This window comes from Meleagris gallopavo, chromosome 11, assembly GCF_000146605.3.
Source record: "Meleagris gallopavo isolate NT-WF06-2002-E0010 breed Aviagen turkey brand Nicholas breeding stock chromosome 11, Turkey_5.1, whole genome shotgun sequence".
NCBI lineage: Eukaryota > Metazoa > Chordata > Aves > Galliformes > Phasianidae > Meleagris > Meleagris gallopavo.
The window spans coordinates 11,928,921-11,942,231 of record NC_015021.2 but is presented as its reverse complement, the minus strand read 5'-3'; positions in this window follow the sequence as shown (position 1 = coordinate 11,942,231).

Genomic DNA, 13,311 nt, shown 5'->3' with positions numbered 1-13,311 from the left:
GTGTTAATTCATCTCAGATGAATGAAATAAGCGTTTCCTCTGTTGCTGGAAAGCAATGGAAATTATTTTCAGGGAAGGGTAACTTTGCTGTACTTAGAAATAAACCCTTTGTCATCTCTATCCAGAAGAATTATCTGGTAACTGCTTAGATGAGATTTCAAGGAGAAATGTAAATATTTAGCTTAAACTAGTCAGATACTGTGTCTGAAATCAGCCTCTGTTCCTAGAATATGTGTGATCCCTCAAGGACCTCTGTGTTATGTATAAGATTAATAATGACTAAGCTGTTGTGGTTCTGCTGTTACTAGATAGGATGGGAAGGGCGTATTGATTAGGTGGTATATAAATGGCATTAACAAATAACTGAAGAGTAAGGGATTGCATGCTAAATTTGTGGAAGATTCTGTAAATCTTGTCTTAAATCTGATTATGTAACAGTATCAAGCTTTTTTTTTATGGGCCAAATCATTTCTGTGCTTCATCTTGGGACAGCTGAGTCTTAAAACCCTTGCAACATGCGTTTGCCACTTTGCACACGGGTTATATAAAAACCTATGTAAAATTTGAACATTAAGTACTGTAATTCAGAAGTTAAAAGTTCTGTTTCCTTGTTCCAAATATTTATTGTTCCAAATAAATTCTTCAACAGATATCCAAGGAGTGTTCTTTGCAGCAATCTGGGCTAGTAAGACCTGCTTGTTTCCTCTGTACTGCTGTTAAAATGAGCTAGATTTAGCATATGCTAACTTCACTTTTAACTGTGGTGTTTTGGGCAGCAGATGAGTAAATCTCAAGCTGGTCAAGTGTGTGTGTGATGTCTCCTCTCTCTGGTGCCAGTAATAGGACCTGAGGGAATGGTGTGGAGTTGTGACAAGGGGCAGTCAGGCTGGGTGTTAGGGAAAGGAGCTTTACCAGGGCATGGAATAGGCTCCCCGGGGAAGTAGTCATGGCCCCACGTTTGGAAGTTGGTTTGGATTTTGTGTGGTCCTAGAAACACTTCATGGCAAATCATAAAAATAGTGCTAACTTGTTCTGTGTCACGAAAGTCTTCATTATGCTGACACTTGACTTCAGGAAAGAACAATCTTGCTCTAGTGGAGCCAGATGTGGAAACTTTTCCTTGTTCCTCTTACTCAGCAAGGAAGGAAAAGCAGTAGTGAGGTAATGATCTGCATATCTACTGGTTCCTAAAATACTGAGGAAAGAAAAGATGAGTGGCATCTGAAGATTCTTCTCGTTTGTATGACCATTTAATAACACTTGGAGGCTTTGTTCTATGTGTTATTAAGTGATACGATAGACAAATACTTGACTACTAATCTGAGTTTTCTGCTGTGCTTCTTATTTCTATCACTACCATCCCATCCCCTTTCCTTTCACAGAATGAGTGCAAATCAGACTTAATGCTTGAATCAGTTTGCTCTGAATCAGCATTGATTTCTGTCAGCTAAGTAAAATGGATTTGAATGTTAAAGCACTGAAAGCGATGGACCAACCAGGCTGCTCATTCCAACTGTTTGCTATATACTCTAGCATGCTTTCTCTGTGCACTCATATTAGTTGCATGGGAAGGACACCTAGAAGGTCATAGTTTTGGCCCCCTCTGCTTATCAGGTGCTTTCAGTGAGTAGTTTTGAGAGCTAGTTCTCACAGCAGTCTTTTCCTATTGTCTGTGCATGAAGTCCCATGTCCTGGGCTACTGTGTGAGGGCACCTTGCCTTGTTCTTCTTAAAATATTTCAAGGATTTAAGAAACCTTGCAAACCGTGAAAAGTCTCTGCAGGTCAAGGTTTCTTATAGTGGTGTCCTGGTTTCAGCTGGGACAGAGTTATTTTCTTTATGGTGTGTGGTATGATTCCATGTTTTGGCATTAGGAGAAAAATAATGTTAATATCACAGTGATGCTGATGCTTTAGTTGGTGCTGAGCAGTGCTGCACACAGCCAAGGATGTTTCAGTTCTCAGCTTCTTGAGCTGTCCTGCCAGTGAGGGGCTGGGAAGGCACAAGAAGCTAGGAAGGGCAGAGTCAGGAAGCTGCCCTAAACTGACCAAAAGGATATTCCATACCTTATGATGTTATCTGAGGAAAAAGAACTATAAAACTGGGGGGAGCTGGATGAAGGTGTTGCCACTGCTGGGACTGGCTGGCTATTGATTGGCAAGTGGTGAGTAATTACATTGTGCGTTACTTGTGTGTATGAAATCATTGCTGTTGTTTCTCTTCCTTTTCTTAGTAAATAGTTTTTTTTCTGGACCTACAAGTTCTACTTTGTTTCTCTTCCAAGTCTCACTGGAAGGGAGGTAGTGAGCAAAGGGCTGTTCAGCTCCTTGCCAGTTAAACCACAACAGATGGAGATCTGTGATCTTAGAATTGGAGGATCTAGGTTGATTTCTGGTTGAATCTGGTGCCACTGAGTAGGTAGCTTAAGACCAGTCTTTCAGCTGTTGGCCTGCACTGTAAGTAGTAGTTAATAAATAGTGAGTGTTTGAATTGCCATAGTGCAAGCTGAAGGCAGGTAGAACAGCTACTACTTATTGTACTCTTGACAGTTTAATGCTAGGTGATAGGCTTTACCAGAATCTGTGCTTCAAGCTTTTCTAGTATCCCTACTGTGTAGTTACTACTCTTATCTCGAGTGCTGCCAGCGTTCAAGTGTAATGGAAGTGTTTTGTGTTTAGGTGTATTCAACCTCCAGTCAGTCAAAATGAGAAAATAGCACCACAGGGGAGGTGTATATGTGTGAATATTAGTCTTCCTCTTGATACCAGCTGAGGGCCCTGGCCTTGTAAATGATATGTGTTGGACCCTGGGTCTGCTTGCCAGATGTACTGGCGCAGAAGAGAGGGAGATCTTCTGTCCTTTTCAGGGCAGCAGATCAGGGCAACCAAAGTGGTGATTTGCAATTTAATATATTTTCCTCAAATTCTAATCTTTAAAATTGGCCTAACAAGACTTTCCTACCTCAGAGTTTTTGTGAAATATGTAAAAGATCAAGGGACTTTGACATAAGAGATCTGTAATAAGCTACCCGAGTACCTCTTGTTCAATTGGGCTGAGTTATTATAGATATGAATGCTTTGTAAATGAGATATTAAGCAAATAAAAGGCATCCGAATAGTTGAAAATACTTAATTTACCTAAACCCTCCTTTGCAGTGAAATAAATTGCATGTAATAATGGATCTTTTTACCTTTATAGAATAATTATGGAATATTACAGAGGGATAATAAAAATGACTTGTTAGTTTGCCAAACAGTTTAAATGGTTAGAAGAGAAAATGTACAAGAATATATGTACAAATGAAGGAGAAACATCATTTTACAACTGAGTGTAGTTTGGGGATTTCTTACTCCTATTATTCAAGCTCATAAAACTTCAGGTATTTTTCAAGGGAATTTGCATACTTCTGCAGTTTTGTGGTCTCAACAGTTTTGTAGCCACCTTAAACTAGAAATGAAACTTTGAATAAAAGCAATGCTAGTGTCTTAGGCCCCAAACTGATGCTGATGGCCTAATCTTACTGAGATGTTGTATATAGGCATATTGAGGCTGTCTGAAAACACGCTAGCTTAAAGTGCGTGGTGGTGAGAAGGGCCTAACAGTGTGTGACTTGGCCACGGTCACAGGACTGATCAGTAGCTATGTCAAGCACAGAACTAAAGTTCCAATCCAGACAAGCCAGATGTGCTCAGTAAATCTCACTTATCTTTAATTTCACAAAAGACAAATCCAGATATGAAGCTTCTCCATATATATGCGTCAATTGATCTTGCTTTCAGTGCTACCACTGCAGAAGTAGACATTAAATGCATATTTGTGCTTGCATTAACTTTTTTCTTAAGCTTCCAAGCAGATGTACTATAGGCCTTTAGCAGTAGAAGTGCTCTTCACCTTGTACTTCTAGGTTCTCTTTAGACTGATTTTCATGGAGGAGGGTAGGAGGTGTCTTCCATTAACATAGGGTGTTTTGGGCCTGGGACAGCAAGCTTAACTCCTGACTTCAAAAGAACATCAGGGACTCTTCAGCAAATGCTGAATGTAAACTATTCATAAAATCATAATGGCTAAGGTTGGAAGGGACTTTAAAGATCACTGAACTCTACCCACCTGTCATGGACAGGGTTGCCAGCCACAAAATCAGGTTGCCTAGGACCCCATCCATCCCAGCCAGACCTGGTCTTGACAGCTGCTAAGCCTTATAGTTTTATTGAGCCCTTCTTTTGGTGTCACTTTCTGAATGGGTATGAGTAAGTGATAACGGTAACTGTAGATCTTTATAAATGCACAGATGCATGTTTAATCCTATGCATAGTGATGCTAGGAGGAGGGCCTTTTCTGGATGCAGAAAATTTTGTCCTTGATCCTCAGTCTGAATCCATGCGGATGAGGGAAAAGGTGTGATAGGAAACCCAATAACCAACCTTGAAACACTTTGTGGAAGGACAGGAGGCATTCGAGTTAGAGCTGAGATTAGACATTACTTTCATCAGTAGACATTACTGGTGTTGAGCTGTTATTGCTGAATTATGTACATTATTTTCATAATGGGAAATAACCCCTGTTTAGAAGGGACTGATATGGCACTGTTGACATGTACTTCCACATAAGTTAGAGGTATGGTTCTAACATTAAAATAAAGCACAGCTGATTTGCAAAATCACTTGTTTTTTTTTCTGCATACTCTACTTGAATTCAGTATTGACAAGGGAATTCCATAGCAATAAATAAAAATGAGGTCACTTAACTATGGTCTACTTAAAAAAAAAAAACAAAACAAAACACCAAGATTGGAACTTCTGAAATACAGACTTCCAGTTTATGTTATGTGGAATAAGAGAAGAATTACTTGTTAGTTTCTACCACCTTTTCTTCCCTCTAACTGGAGACTATTCTCTGGAAGTATTTGAGAACAAGGTGTGAGCCTAGCCATATCAAGAGAGTGAGGAAGACAAATCTAAGCTAGAAAAAATATTTTTAAATGCTGTCTTCTAGGACACTCACTTTGGAATCAAGTGCTGTTACGCAGTTCTGTGTACTGAGACCTTACTGATTCCTTGTGACTGGAATGTAGAACTAGATGGGTATAAATTCTTTAGGAAAGACAGGCGGGGAGAAAGAGAGGAGGCGTTCCCCTCTACATCAGTGACCACTTGGAGTCCATGGATCTCCACTTAGGGACAGATAAGGAGCTGACAAGTTATGGTTTAGGGCTAAAGGGAAGGAGGCATCATAGTGGGCTCTGCTATATGCTGCCTGATCAGGAAGACTAAGTCCTCTATAAACAGATAGGAGCAGTTTCACATTCACAAAACTTGGTCCTCATGAGATCCTTTTCAACTCTGGTCATTCTACGATTGAGTGTACCCTCAGCATGTTTCTTGATGGCACCAGGATGAGTGATACAGGTACACAATAGAAGGAAGAGATGCTATCTAGAGGGACCTGGATAGGCTTGATAAGTGGGCCCATGTGAGCCTAAAGAGGTTCTGCAAGGCCAAGTGCAAAGCTCAGCACTTGGGTCAAGGCAATCCCAGAAAATGCCTACAGACCAGGAGAGCAACTCTGAGAACAGCACTGTGGAAAAGGACCTGGAAATCCTGGTGGATTAAGGACTTAATGTGAGCCAGCAGTGTGCTCTCGCAGCCCAGGAAACCAATGGCACTTTGGGTTGCATCAACAGAGGGCTGGCAGCAGGGAGAGGAAGGGGGTTGTCTCCCTCTGCTCTGCCCTTTGTAAGGCCCTGTCTGCAGTACTGTGTCTGGGCCAGGAGCCCCCAGCACAGGAGGGATGCAGAGCTGTTGGAATGTGTTCAGATGAAGATTATCAAGGGGCTGGAGCACCTGTTCTGTGAAGAAAGATTGAGGGAGCTGGGGGTGCTCAATGAGAAGGCTTTGGTGAGATATTGCTGCAGCCTTCCAGTACTTGAAGGGGGCTTATGAGTAGGAAGGGAAATGACTTTTTCCCTGGCAGTAATAGAACAAAGGCAAATGGCTTTAAGCACAAAGAGAGGAAATTAAGGTTACATGCTAGGAAGAATTTCTTACTTAGAGTCAGTGATGTACTGGAACAGGTTGCCAGGGAAGCTGTGGATGTCGCATCCCTGGAGGTGTTTGAAGCCAGGCTGGTTGGGGCCCTAGGCTGCCTGACCTGGGGGCCAGGGGGCTGGAACTCAATCTTTAATGTCACTTCCAACCCAAGCCATTCTACGATAAAACAATTGCACAACTAATGAATCTGCTATTGTCACCAGTAATTCTGCCCCTGAAGCTGTTTGTAAATGAGTTCAGCTGCATGTATGGAAAGGAAAAGGCTGTGTATTGTGCGTTTTGTGGTAGAACATCCAGAGGCTTTAAAAAATGCAATACATTTGTGTATCAAACCACATCTAACGGATATTAGTAAAAATTTAAGAATTTACCTACTGACTTGCAACCTTACATTGATGTCCGTTGTGTAAAAACAGAAGAGTAACTAAAAGAAATCTTTCTTGGTCTTTGGAGAGACTTGAGTAGTATATTTGAACATATACAAACATGAAAGGACAATTGAAAAAGATATCTCCCTTCTTCAGGCAGTCATTTAGAGTTCATGGAATCTGTTTCTGGATGGATTTGTACTTTCTGTGCACAAATGGCTAATACTTTCTTGTAAGTGCATACATCCAGTGTTCTTTAGCTCCAAATTGGTAGGAGCTGAAAATGGTAACTGTGAGGAAAACGCAACTCAGTCCTAGACTGGAGACTGATCAGGGCAGATGGTAACTTCAGGGAATCAAGCTGCCAGATTCTAACCTGTCAGTTTAGAGCATGGGCAAGCTGCAATTTTATAGAGGCTTAGCACTGCCAAACTTAAAACATTTTTATAGGGCTGAAAAAGAAACATTCCTGTCAGTTTGATAATTGCCAGTCTTGGCTAAAAAGCAGATGGGTGTAAAATCTTTTTGACTGAACAGTTCAAAAATATTGGCAAAACAGTGTTTTTTCATTGAGCAAAAATGAAGCGTGGATTGAAGACAAACCTAAAATCCTTTCCACAAAGTCTTGTGGGAAATGTCATCCAAAATTCCTTTGGAAAGAGAGAAAGTGATTGAATAAATGGAGTCTCAGGCATGGGAATTGTTGAGCAGCTTTGCCTACTAGTGCTGACAGTTTGGACTCGATGATATCAATACAGCATAGGGAACCTCATGTGGCAAGACTTGGGTGTCCATGTCTTGCTGGCTATCAACTGTGATGTACCTTGTTTTCCATCTGACATGCATACTGCTGTAATCTGCTTTGACAAGACTCATCAACACATACACTGCATCTGCTGAGTGGCAAAAGGAGCTTCTTAAAGACTGTGAAGCAAGTGAGACTCAGGTGAGTTTTCTACTCAAGTGGTTTGTAAGTAGTTCCTGCAACAGCAGTGGTTGGCATAGGTGAAATCACAAACTTTTGTAGCTGAGGCTTGAAAAAGTACAATAATTGTATAATTCTATATGTAACATGCTGACTGCAGACATACACCAGGGAGAGTGGGCTCTGGTTCAGATAGTTTACATGGCTAGATGAGGGTTAAGGGTTAATTAGAAGCTGCCTGCTGAGCAAGAGCTTGGGCAGTATTCCTTGAGACTGTGTTGGATGTGGACTTAAAAGAATGTCTAAGAAGAAATAGCTGCTATTCAAATTGAGGAGGGAGTGTTAGTAGTCTGTGACATAGCAGAAGGGCATAGAGTCTGGATCTAAAGTTTGTTCATGGTGACATTTGTCACTGCTTTTTTTCCCTGGACTAGAAGGGATGCAGGCTGGTGCAGATATGAGGATTCAGGTGGAAGATGCAAACCTGACCATTCTTTTTCAGCGTTGAGACTAGTTTGTATGGATTTTTCCCATGCAGATCAGAAGTTTCCACTTGTTCCATGTATTATAGAATGATTTGTAGGCAACAAATGAGATCTCATCTTGGATTCATCTTTGTGAAGAGGTGGGTTAGTGCTATTGTGTTGGGGTTTGTTTTAAAAGGTAAAAAGAGGTTGAAGCAAAGTTCTGACTCGTGTGCGTTCATATAGGTAAACATACAGCTAATCAGTCTCCTAAAGCTTGGCCTTTTAAGCTGTAATTTTGAGGCAGTGTCCTTGGAGTATTCCACAGAGACTTTGATATGGAAAGTTCTGGCCTGGGGCACGTTTTCTGATGTTTAATATCAGGTCAATTTATACAGGAAAACCAAAGATAAGCCACAGGATGAAATAGTTGCCTACTATTAAATCATGCATTACTGCATTTTATTTCTGATATGTCTTATTTATCTTCAGCTTGCAGTTTATTCTGTGGGTTGTGTTTATACACTGTCATGAAAGTCACTGTACTCTGAGATCTCTGTGCAAAGCAAAATGTAAATGGCTTGCTTACTAACATCCAGGCTCAAAAAAAAGAGTCCCTTGGATTATTAGATTTCTTGCTCTTGAGTACTGTCTGCATAGTCTTTCATGTCTCATCTTCCCCTGCTGAAAGGATGGGGTAGTGAATATTTCACCTGAAAATATTTTGTTAAAGAATATGGTAAACATTCAGAAGTCTTGAACGTTGAAAAACTTTGAAACTATAAAAAGCAGAAATGTGGCAAACAATCCCAAATGGTATTTCATGCGTTTTGAGGAATCCGAGCTATCTGCAGTGCTGAAAACTCCATGACAAAACTCCATGACTGATGCTTACTGCTTTAGTACTCTGGAATTCTGTTGTGGTTGCTTAATGTGCAGTTGCATATGTACCCCACTGCCATATGACTGCATGGATCCAACCCTTGAGCACTCAATTGTCAGAGAGTTTGTCGGAAGACTTTGCTGAGCTTACCTATTGGTAAGCTTAATACAAGGCTCTTCTGCTGTGCTGCCCTTTCCATCTCACCCCCTCGCTCCCACAGTAGAGTGAGAGATGTTTGGTTTGTCCTGTGCCCAGGTCTCAAGGAGGCAAGCAGACGAAACAAACCAGAGAACAACTGTGTTATTAAATTGGCTGCAGAGGAAGCCTCGGAAGGGGCAGAGTGTTTCAGTTCACAGATGTACAGAATGACTTGACTGTACTTGACTGGGTTTGTCTTATGTCTTCCACTTCCTAAAGTTTCCAGGACAGGAATCAGTACTGAGCAATGGAGCTGTGATCTCCTGTGGGCTTCTATAGTGCTATCCATATGGGGAAGGCTGCTGTTAACAGCATGTGCATTTGGGGAGAATTTCAGTGCACATTGCAAGCTTCATTTGTCTTTGTCATTACAAATTGGGAAAAATGGCTTAAGTAGTACTTGGATACAGCAATGTTCTGAGACTGCTAGTTGATTTACAGGGCAGGGCTCTCAATCTCAAAGTGTTTTACTCAGAGCAGAGGAGGGTAACCCTGCTGCAGAGTGCAGGAATATGTCCTTGCAGCTCTTTCGAAGCCTGCTGGCAGCACCCTTCCAGAGCGTGTGGGCAGCCTGAGCAGAGGCAGTAAAACAGCTTACAATATTAAGAAATAATAAACAGCTGTTCCTGGAATTGCTGTTAAGCACTGAAAACAAAATACCTAACACTTCTTGAGTCGGTTGATGGAAGTAGCTTGATTTATGAAAGGAGTGAAATTTAAAAATGCTTCCTGTAACCTGCAGTTCAAACTTGTAATATTTTGTCAGTTTGCTTTGTGCTTACAAATACAGATTCTAGAAAATCTGTTACTGCTTTACTTTTGTGTCTGCAACATAAATTCCAAACAGTAACCACAGTGACAATTCCTGGCAGTAGAATTATATTCTTTTTAGTTATAGCAGCCCTCTGTGTACATCTTAGTAGTAAAATGGGATTTTAATTTTATTTGCCGTTGGCTTCTGTAAACCTTGATTGGAAGGAAGGATGCTTATGTTTATGGATTAGAGGAATAAAAAGCCTGAGATACTTGGGACATCTGCAATTTCATATTGGGAGTGTACTTCAAGTGAGATATGGCTGCTGTCTGAGAGAAGTTCAGCTCTTCAATTAAAACTGTTTAATGTCAGGCATATCCCATAAATATATAGAGTAGAATCTATGGTGACTCTGATAATTGGGCAGCGTGTAATTTCTGATAGGAAAATTTAATGACAGATAAATTGTTTAACTTTGAAATAACTTCTTGGTTTAAAAAATCAGTGTTGAAAAGCCTTCAGCTCTTGTACTTACAAATCCAGATTGGTCTCATCAGAGCACAGCCATAATGATTGGTACTGCAGTACAGTGGCTGTAATAGCTTCTTGAAGTAGCCCAAATTGACTTAGTATTTGTTCAATTCATTCTTAGACTATCTTGTCCTCTGATCTCTGCTTTTGTGTGGGTGAAAAACTGAGTTCAATGAATGCGATTCATCTCCTTTAGACTTCTGTTTTTCTTTTGTTGATTCTTCTGAGAGGAAACCAAAGAAACTGAAACTCTTAAAGAAACAGCTGCTGTGGAAATGGAGCAAAAAGTTGGACTTCTCAGACTAGAGAAAAGCTTAGTTTTCATACTGGTTCAAGGAAAAGGTTGAAGGTTTGGCTGAACAGTATTTTATCTGAATAGGTTCCCTGAACCCAGCTATAAATCAAGTCTAGAGTAGCGTACTAGTGAGTATAAAACCCGGAGATGTAAATCAAGACTTGAACACTCTACCTGTGAGTATAAAACACTTGATGTGCAAGTCAAGGCTCAAACTGTCTGTGAGAAAAGCTGTGAGAGACAAATGGTAGCACTCGAATGCTGGCTGTTTGGAACATAAAACACTAGGGTTATGTCTCATTTTTACATTAGTTCTTGGACACGTGCACATCACAATTGCCAGCTGAAAATGAACTACTCCAGTCTCATACTGCTTGCTGAGATGGCAAGTGCTTCAGAACTTATTACCTGCGTGCAGTTGCCTTACAAATGAATTTCTCAGTGTATGCTTTCACAGAAGAAAAGGAATGTTCTTTTGATACTGAAACAGCTGATATATTTTAATATCAAACACATTGAGTATCTCTTGTCATTTAAACATACATTGTATTTTTAAAAGAAAGCATCTGCTTTTCATCTGGTTTTTGGGTGATACTTTCTCAGCTGGGGAATGTACTGACCCAGGCTTCCTAGAAATTCTGTTTCAAGACAGGATTGCCACTTGGTTGCTAAGAGTTTACTTGGGCTAAGTGTTCCTTTAATTTACCTTTCTATGGGAGGTATTGTTCACCTGTTGTGCTGAAGAATGCTAATCGGGGATTTTCTTTGCATCCCCCATGTACAGAATGAGTAAGTCAGTTCCTTGTAAAAAGAACACTTCAGATTAGCAGAGCATTATAAATTCTAGGCAGAATTTGACTGATGTGTTGGGTCACGGAACAAATGTAAATATCCCTTAATTACTTGGCCTGTTTCATGGCCTTGTGATGTAGGCATTGTTAAAGTTGTCTGTCTCCCTGAGGAGTCCAGGAGTCAATAGAGGAGGCATCATAACTTGTCTGGTTTTAATTCACTATTTTTTCCCTTTCTGGTCTAGGCAAGGGTTGTGTAATCAAACCAATGACTTGATTTAAAAAAAAAAATACTATGGAAAAAGAACAAATATCTGTGCTGGCAGCCTGAGTGCTTTCTGTCTTTGGATATTAAAACTAGTTCTATATATATATTTTTTTTTTCATACAATATGAGTCATGCCAAAGTTTTTAGTTCTTCTCAAAATTTTGTTGGCAACCCAAACATGTTCATCATCTTTCCGTTAGAATGAAGAACTAGACTTCCTGTGATCTGCTGTCTGTGAGAAGTAATGCTAGCTTGTTTTATTATACTAACTTGACTCCAAGTGTAATTACATTTTAAGTCTTATAAATGTATGTAATTCTTTACTCTGAACATCTGTATTAAACAAGTTAAATGAGAATAAGGTAATAGTCAGGGCAAGTTGTCTTTTAGTTCATACAGTCACCAAGGTTGGAAAATCCCAGGTCACCCTGTACAACCAAGTACTTATCACCAGTATTTTCCACTGAAGTGTCCCCCAGTACAACATCTAAACACTTCTTGAACATCTCCAGGGATGGTGACTCCACCTCCCTAAGCAGCCTGTTCCAGCACCTGATTGCTCTTTTGCAGAAGTATTTCCTAGTGTTCAACCTGAATCTCCACTGGTGCAACTTTAGGCCATTCCCTCTAGTCCCATTCCCAGTTATGAGGGAGAAGAGGCCAACTCTCACCTCACCACAACGTCCCTTCAGGTAGTTGTAGAGAGCGGTAAGGTCACCCCTGAGCCTTCTCTTCTCCAGTTGCCAAACTTCTTTGAAGAGGAGGACAAATACCACAGTACAAAAATGTGTAATACATTTTTCAACTGTGCTTGTCAAAAGGATGTTTTTCTTGAATCTTTTTCATTCTGCGCTTTCTTGAAAGTTTTTAAATGTGGGTTAATCAAACGTTGATAATAAAACAGAGTAGTAACGTTCTTCTCAGGTTGATAAACATGGTACCTCTGTATCCAAAGGCTTATGCTGGTTCTGACTCAATTTATGGGCAAAGCCAAGTGTATCCCTTCTGGTTTCTAATAACACTGCAGCTAATATTAACAGTATTCACTTTGGGAGAGCTAGTTAATTTCTAATGGTGGTGAATATTTGAAGTGGCGTGAAGGTCTGTCCCTTTCTGGTATGTTAGGTAAATAATTGGTTCTACAAGGTACTCCTTAGTGGAAGTCAGAAGCCTCCATGGTCTAATTAACCTCCTAGAGAAAATCCTGAATTCTGTTTCTACTGATTCTGAGCACAACTTTTGTGTGTGTGGTTTTTTTTATTTTATTGCCTTTTGTGTATATTGACTTGCAGACAGTCTTGAGTTTTCTGTACGGCAAACTGTTGCAAGTTGTACAAAAAAAGCTGAGGTATTCAACCTGCTGCCCAAATTACAAAAGCCCTGGGTTAGGGTGAATGCCATGTACTGAAAGGGATGGAATTTTGCTTAGTTACTGATGAGTAGGAGCAGAACCACTGAAAATTAAGTAAGAACACGGTTTAGGTTCTCGTGTATTCGTATTCTTTGTGCACAGGAGGTATGGCTTCTGTAAGGGGGAGAACAGCCTGCACAGTAGGCAAGGGATGAGTTGTAGTTGTGCATCAACTTAACTCGCATTGCGTCTTCCCTGGTTCTTGACTCAGATATTTTTAATTTAAAGTTCTAATATTGCAACATAGATTTAAATATTCTTAGACACATTTTTTAGCAACCTATTGGTATATTTCTAAGTTTTAACACTTCCTACTACTTCAAATTCAGTTTAATTTCCTACTTTCCTTCATTGTCGCTTGATCTCAGTGGTGACCT